Source organism: Dromaius novaehollandiae, chromosome Z (genome assembly GCF_036370855.1).
Source record: "Dromaius novaehollandiae isolate bDroNov1 chromosome Z, bDroNov1.hap1, whole genome shotgun sequence".
Taxonomy (NCBI): domain Eukaryota; kingdom Metazoa; phylum Chordata; class Aves; order Casuariiformes; family Dromaiidae; genus Dromaius; species Dromaius novaehollandiae.
Genome location: NC_088132.1, coordinates 52,170,647 through 52,179,142, shown reverse-complemented (window position 1 = coordinate 52,179,142; position 8,496 = coordinate 52,170,647). Strand labels below are relative to the sequence as shown.

Below are 8,496 nucleotides of genomic sequence, written 5' to 3'. Positions count from 1 at the left end.
TTCTTTTTCTTATTCTGCATTGTGTACACTGCCAATTGATATATGAATGCTAAACAGAGGACTAAACTGAATAGCGCTTATAATGGAAACTATTATCAAGTGGGGAAAAAAAGTATAATAAAAACTGAGAGCACTGGAAACATTTCTTCTGTTACCTGGCTCTACACTGAGATGTACTGACATATTTCTCCAACACCTGGAGAAATGTATTTCCCCCGGTTTTGTTTATCGACTTCAGCCTTATTTCTCCTGAATATTCAAGGAGAAATCTTTCCCTAGACTCAACTCAGAAGAAGCGACTCGTGTAATATAGAGTATGCTTATTAACGTTTTATCAGTCCCAAGCTAGAGGGTTGCAATAGTTGCAGAATACAAGCTTGTTTACACAGTTTATTTTCTTAATTACATAAGAAGCAGTTGTGTAACTTGAACTTCTCAGCAAACGATTAGCCAGCTCTACATGCTGAATTCAAGTTCCCATAAGAAAATTAAAATGTTTATCTGCCTAAAATAACTTGTAAATGAACTCATTTTTCTCTGCTTCTTTTTGTATTTTGTGCATTGTAGACCCTAGCAATGATATTAGTTCTAGTGTGGGAAAATATTATAATTGAGATCTGGTAAGTTATTTGCAGACTTCAAGTTTTTCTTTACACTGTGCTGACATTTAGTACAGCCCCGGTGAGGAAAACAATACTGCCATTCATGGCTCTAGACGTAGATTTCAATCGACTTAAGCGGGCACAATGAAACTTGGTCATTCACTGGTTACCCATATTGTGTTCTCAAATTTTCTCTCAGCAAAAGTATAATGACTCAGTATTGTATGGTTGCATAGACAAGGGCTCAGAACAAGAGACACTAGTTTTGTCTGACGGTGTGAGAAAGTCGTGAAGGGATCTTTTCTTCCAGATGGTGTTAAATTCAGCTGCCTTTTTAACATTGGCCTTGCACAGCAATCTGCTGCTCCCTTTTCACAAAGAATAAGCCTGGGTTCCTGCTAGTTAACATGCATACTCACGCAACCTGCAACTTCACTCCAACTGTTTTACAATGCAGTGGTATGCTAAATAAACTTGATCTGGTTTCTCCCAATGCTATAACTAGCCTTCAAAGGACTGCTCAACTGATATTTACCCTTCTTTTAGCGTCAAGCTGTATGCATATTTTTTAAGTTTTAAGGAAACATTACAGATAAATAATTTTATAAAACATTATTTGCTACGTGAGTCTCTTAAAGCATAAACTTGGAGGGCATGCTAGTACATTTTCGCATGCTCTCTTTTTCCAAGTCAAAACTTAGATGTGCAGGATAAAAGGGGGGAGAAGTGGGACATTTTGCTTCGAAGCAGTGAAGGAGTAACAATAATAATTGATAATGATAATAATAATATACAAATGCATTTTATTGATTGATAGTCATGTAACATTAATAGGGTACAAAACAATTTAATATGACAATGGCTAACACACGATTGTAATACTGATATTTTTCTTGGGTGTTTTCCTTAACAAATTTACATAAAAGACCAAGACGCAAGCAAAAGCTTAAGTAAATTGACCCACTGAATGCCTAAGTAAACAATAGGTTTCCCCAGAAAACAGCTTATTGCCTTAATTGAAGCTCTTTGAGAAAGAAAACCACATACTTTGTAATGTAAATGTTAATTGTAGTAGACAATGGCTCTAGGTAAATAGCACCCCTGGACATGCAGTAAATGAAAGGCATACAGGCACTCAACAATGAAAGGTTGTTCGCACAAACAGTGCTTCAAATGTAAATAAACAAGGGTCTTCTCATCGGTCACTACAGTAGTAAAACTTTGGCACGTGTACAGCAGCCAAAGGGGGAATTTATGTAAATACAGTCTGTCTGGGCTACTAGCTGAAACTCAGTAAAAAGCCACCACGTAAGCCCTTTAGACTGAAAAGGCTGTGCAATATTTTGCAGCTACAGGAGGGATGAGATTACTTTTAAGGCGAATTCTTTATTTTAAATGAACCACACACTTGTGTTGCTTCTAGGACCTGCTCGCTGGCTCTCTGCTCGCGGCCTCTCAGGGTGTGTGGCGTGAAGGCAAATACGACCGCTGTAACCCCCAGACAGTATTTTCTGCGAGCCTTCCGATTCCCCAAAAATTTTAAAAAGACAAAACCAAAGGCAGCCTGCTCACGGCCAGCCCTTCCGTGCGCGGAAAGGCTGAGGGCTGCTCTCCCATCTCTGGTCTTACTCGAATCCACCTTGGAGACGCTCGCTCGGTGCCTAGCACACACCACCCGCTAGCGTGCCTCTGGGAGGATGCTCGGGTCGAGTCCGAGGGAGCAGGCTACCCTGCAGAATTAATCCCGCTCCGTTTCGCTTTAAAGGGTGCCTAAACTGCGGTGACTGCAGAGGCGAAGAGCATCCAAACAAGTGTTTATTAGAGCGCGGGGGGCGGCGGGGCGGCGCAGGCTGCGGCGGCCGGGAGCGGCGCGGCCCCGCCCGGCCTGGCGCTGCCCTCCCGCCGCTGCCGCTGCCGCTGCCGCTGCCGCTGCCGCCCCCGGCCGCGGGGCTCCGGCCGCGGCAGAAACGCGCAGCTCGCCGCGGAGCCGCTCGCGGAGAGGCCGCGGATTTAACAGAAAGAGACAGCGCGCAGCCACAGAGCAGCCGGTGTTCTCACTCGGGAGCCCGCAGATGGCTGTGGGTGGGAAATGCCTCCACTTTCGGGGGCGGTGGAGATGAGCATGGCGTGGTGCACTTGATGTTTTTTCATCCCAGCCCCCAGCAGGGCTGTCTGTCAGGCTGCCGGGGCATGGCATTGCCACTTGCCCCGAGCGTGGGAATGGGAGCGCCCAGCCGTTCACATCTCCTGCATGCCGGTTAACGGAATCAATTAGGCAAGACAGACCCTCCGCTCCCCCACCCCCTTTCCATTTTTGTCAGGTCTATATACGTCCTAATTATTTCGGTTTGGGATGCCAGAGCTGTTTCCTGGATAGATCTGATCATCCTTAAACAAAAAGAGAGGAGGCGCACACGTGGGTTTTGGAGTAAATGTCACTTTCATTTCCAATGCTAGGCGCAGAGTAAGACACAGAGCATTTTTTAACACTTTGACAAGGGGGGAGGCGATCTCGTCTCCATCATGTCTTTCTGCTTCAGTAGCTTCCTCAAGGAAACCCTCTTGGAACAGAGAAGCATCTGTGCTTGCATTTTGAATAGAAGAATAAAAATCAGCCATCACTTTTTTCATCTTTGTGCAGCTCCACCGAGTTCTCCGTAGATATAAATTATTAAGCTTGCCTACGCTTCGGTGTAAACTTTTTTGAAAGCCTGGTTTCATATTATTTGAAATAAACCCCCAACGCTTTGTCTAAGATGCACACAGACAGATTTTTTTTTCAGTTCAGTCCACACTGTATCATCACTCCCACCATCATCTTCATCAGCATCACTATCAGCTTTATTTTTAAGGCCATTTCATTGCAATGAATCATTTTGTAAAATGAAACTCAGCATTTCCAAGCAGCTCGCTAAAAAATCGCCTCAGCCCAGTTAGAAACGAACTGGTCTGGGTTTCTCTTTATTTATTTATTTAACAGCAATAGTTGCACATGCATTGTTTACCATCAGTACCATTTCCTCTTTGCAGCATTTAACTATCCATTTAACTGTGGCATCTGACAACTTCATATTTTGGAATAAGTATGCCATTTAATTTCCTCCACTCCCACCTTTAGCTGTAAAAACGTTAGATTCAATAAGCATTCCTGACCTTTCTCGGGTTTTACTGTCTCTCGCAGTAGTCTTTCATTTTCACACGCTGCACGATGATCTTGAAGGAGTTTTTACTTTCGGTTATCTAGCTTTATGAAGACCAAAACACTCATACAGCTAGATAACCAAAGATAACAACTCGCTTCCCTCAAAGATTTTTTTCCTCGCTAGAATCCAGATTCTTTCTGACAAACAGGCGTGTTGTTTCCTCCAAGAGTACTAGTGCTGCTTTAAAATATTCATCCTTTTTATGCAATTGTGATCTGGTGTGTGTGTGTGTGTGTGTGTGTCTGTGCAGCTAATAACATCCAAAAGAGATCTGTTGCCTTCAAAGTTTATTCCGAACTTTTTCTTTCAGCCAGTAATTTCCGGCAGCGAGAGCCAACAATTCATCTGTTAATATCAGAAAATAAAACCAGCTATTAAGGTGCATCAAGCTGTGTTAAGACTGAGAAGCATCCATCCCTTCACAGGCCTCTATTTGCATTGTAAATTGCTTCATTCTCACGAAAGACTCTTTAGCCTCTATAAAGATGTAAAGCCATCGGCAATTTCCAGCGCAGTGCAAGGAGGAAAAAAAAATCCCATTTCAGCAGAAAGTGACAAGATGATTCGAGGATCCAGCTCCTGATCCTTTTAGATTATGCACGGTATAGAGCTTTTTACCAAATGGTGGCAGCTTGATTGCAAATATCTCGCATGTGTGTGTGTTTTGGGGGGGGGAAGATCCTCGATTTCTCAGGGCTCCTAGAGCTGGGGAGAAGAAGATGCGGTCTTGCTGGCTTGCTGCTGCCCCCGGTCTGAAAGAAGGAGAAAAGGGCCATCATTGGAGGGCTTTCAGTGCCAAAATGTGGACCAGCCCGGCAAGGTCAGAGGTCCTGGACCGCGGGAGACCAAGGTAATGATGATGTCATGAGAAATCGCAAGCACCCCGGTTATTGATATGCATGAGCGGTCAGCAAGCTGCCCGCGCCCGCGGCGGCGGCGGCGGCGGCGGAGGGACCGGCCCGCCGCGCCGCCACCATCTCGTCCGCCGGCGCTGCCGGCTGCAGCGACATCCACCCGCCGCCTTTACCTTCCTGGGCGCGAGCCCGCGCTCATGTCCGGGGCTGGCGGAAAGCGCTCCCTGAGGACACGTAAAAGCGTTTCAGACCCGGGCAGCGTCCCTGCCCGCGCTGCTCCTCTGGCAGGCTCCGCTCGCGCAGGGAGACGCGCGGCACTTGGCTCCCGCCTGAAGCAGGGCCTTGCTTCCTGAGCCTGGGAACCGGGTCTGCGGTACGCAGTGAGTCGATGTGTAATTACATTGACAATTTGCTCTGCTGTGGTGTGTTTTAATGGCTTCGCATCTCAGGCATGTTTTGTATCTCTGGTGCTTTGCAGGTATCTACACCAGGACGAGTGTGCAACGCGGTTTCCTCTGTCTGTTTATCGGGAATGCTGCAAGCAGCAGGCTCCAGCTCGGCTCCAGCGTATTTTATAGCATCTATACTCGCTTTCTCTCTCCCTCTCCCCCCCTTCTCCCTCTTCCTCTCTCCCAGTGCGTGTTTGTGTGTGTGTGTGTGCGCGCGTGTGTGTGTGTGTGTTAGAATGCAACACAGGTGAACATTGCAGCAATATTTATCTAAGGCTATATATCATTTGGCGAAATGCCTTAATAAAATGCTGATTTATTGTTTATTTTTATTAACCTCGTACTATAGAGAAGAAATGCATGCTTACATTACTCAAGGAACCGGGCAAGGCAAGTCTTTCTAAACTGTTAGAATGCGTTATGTACAGTTTTAGGATTTAAGTCTCTCAGTTCCCCTCCCCCATCAAAAAAAAGAACATTATACTTTGAATTATTTAACAGTATAATTTGTATAGAATTTTTCTAAGTCTAAAGTGCAAACATTAAAGGTCTCTCGAGTATACGTGATACAATGAATCTTCTGACTGAGATCTACAATATTTACTGTTGAAATTAATAAATGCACTTCAACAGCTTGTACATGCTGCAGTTGCTATAAGACGCATATTGAAAAATTCAGCACAGACACAGAATATGGACTGCTCTGCACTTCTAAAGGAATTAGGACTTGAAATTCATGCTGCTACTGTTCTTTAAGGTATAAAATAAAACAAAACAGATTGTGCTTTATGTTCCCATACAGTTATAGGGAATACCTCACCCTGCGTTTAAACAGATCTGTTTGTAAATTAACCTGTGTTAGCATATATTGCTATTTTTAAGGGGAAATACTTAAATGCATGGAGTTATATTGAAGTTGATGATCCTTTATGCTTACTAGATAGCCTGCTTACATGATAAAGCATATGTGTGCTTGTATGTACACAGGGGAACCATGTATACATATGTACATGACACTGCATGTGTATGTATTTGTGTGCACATACATATGTACATGTATGTGGTTACACTGTAAAATTGTAACTATATAAACCAGTCCATTTTTTCTCATAGATTAATATTACAAAAGCATGAAAATGGGAAAGCAATATCATTTGTCAGACAGGGCCCAGAATTAATACTGCCACCAAGAAGTAACACATATACATCACTAATGTGCCAAATCCTGAATTCAGTAGTGATATTACTAATGAGGCCATTCGTTTGTACTTTCAGATTCGCAGCCTTTGAAATTGAGCATGATTTTTTTAAAATACGTATCAGATACTCTAATATAGGGAAACACTGCAATTTGCCACCCGCGCTTGGTGTGTATAAGATGTACATGCTAATTGTGCCAGCGCTCTTTGCAGATTATACACAGCCTGGCGCAAACCGGTTACATTTCTTATAACGCTGTATTATTAGTTACTGTGCTTCTTCATTACCTCTCAGGCTGTTCAGGCACAACAGGGAGGACTGCATTGGACATCTGATGTATCTAAAGGCACATGATCAGTCTGATGTTATGTAAAATTCTAATGAGCTTTTCTGAATTGGCAGATAGACAGAAAGATGTTTTTCTTGCAATAGCTAGAGGCAGCAGTATTAGTGATCAGGCATGTGTTACATATAACAGGCTTGTGAGCTTATGCATTAAATTCTTTCAGTCAGAGGCATGAAAATTCACCTACTCCTTGTGTATATGTGTGTGTACATCTATGCTTACATAGATATATGTATATATAATACATATTAACATGGACACATGTACACATTAATGCAAGCGTGTAAAACATGTAGCCATGTTACAGAATTTACAGTTAAATGCAAGGCATTTCTTTGTAAATTATTATGTTTCAAAGATGCAAAATATACCTTTAAAACATCAAGTTCTATCTCAAGGCCACCTCACTCACTCACACACTGACTTAAGAAGTAACTGCAATACACCTGTCACATTTTGTTGATTAATCATGGGAGCCTCAGTAAGCCAAAATAGCCAACATGACAATTATAATCCAGTTGTTCATTAGCCAGATTACCAATTAAAGTTTCTACCTCTCAGGCATCTAGCAGGCCCTCAAAATCTATGGGTGTCCAGTGAGACTGCACAAAAACATTTGCTTACTCTGAATAGCACAAAAAATGTATACAGCAGCTGTTAATATGCATTTCCAAAACTGCAGGGCTGTCTAGCACGTGAAAACTTAAAGCAATGTGTAATTCTGAAATCGCTATCAAAAAAGTAGTCCAAGATGTCAGAAGCAACTGTTAATACTACATGCTCCCCGCCCCCCCCCCCCCCCCAGTTTACATAATTGTATAAAACTTATCTATTCCAAAATCACTTTAGAAATGATCTCTATATTGGAAGAAACTGAATCCAAACATATACTTTTTCTTCCTACCTCCCTTACAAATTCCCATTAATGGCCTGTAGATTAGTATGTGATTGCCATGCTTGTTTTCTAATCTTTTTATAGGTCTCCAGATGGCTGTGACGTAAAGAAGAAACATCCTGCATGGATTTCTTAAGAATAAACAGTCTGTATTTACTTTAAAGAGGAATGCTTATGATTCTCTAATTATTACAGTCAGAGTCCTGTCCTAATGCCAGTAACCCCACCTTCTGTATGGAACACACAGAGGAACCCTACTTAAACTGCTCTGAAGTACATAAGGAGTGTAAAATGCTACACGAATCCTCTCTTCATACTAAATTAGAATATAATTCACAAAGATGTAAACCACAGTGTGCCAGTACAATCCAGACCAGCATTTCCTGCATAATATCCCTTTCCTTTCAGCCAGGTAAGCCACTTGACTGGCTTGCCTTCTAATGAAGGTGTCTTATAATTTCTTTTGTGACCACAATTTCATTTTACAGGCAAGCGCAGATTACATTTCTGTTATGCTGAGCACATGGTATGCAAGGGGGCATCTAATACCAGTCCAAATTACAAAATAAGAAAAGGCAGACTATCGAGAATTCAAAATCTTGAAAAAATAAACGAACCCCAAATGTTCAGTAATTATACATAGAAACACTGTATGCTGTTAAAGAACACGTATTCTTATTTTTATGCAATGTATTTTCTATTGTCTGACTTTTATTGAATGAAAAATAAAAATTACCGTTTCTTGTCGTGATTGTCACTTTCTGTGGTCTTTCTGCGTTGTCTAAATCTGAAAAATACCCACAAAAAAGCAAAGGATCATAATTTAAACACTTTCAGTGTTTGATTCTTGTTCATGAAATGTATGTGAACAGATAAACGTATGTGTGTTCAGAAGGCGCTGTGTACACCAACATTTGAGATTATTAAATAAATTACTAAAACGCTTG

At 42.2% G+C, this 8,496-nt stretch overlaps 1 long non-coding RNA gene across 1 annotated transcript; it reads left to right on the top strand.

Annotated features, from left to right (window-relative positions):
* The first annotated feature begins 5,232 nt into the window (after positions 1-5,232).
* On the top strand, positions 5,233-8,296 carry LOC135324696 (uncharacterized). Its single transcript, XR_010385992.1, has 2 exons — positions 5,233-5,865; positions 7,634-8,296. It is a non-coding gene; the product is annotated as an uncharacterized LOC135324696 (long non-coding RNA).
* The last annotated feature ends 200 nt before the right edge of the window (positions 8,297-8,496 follow it).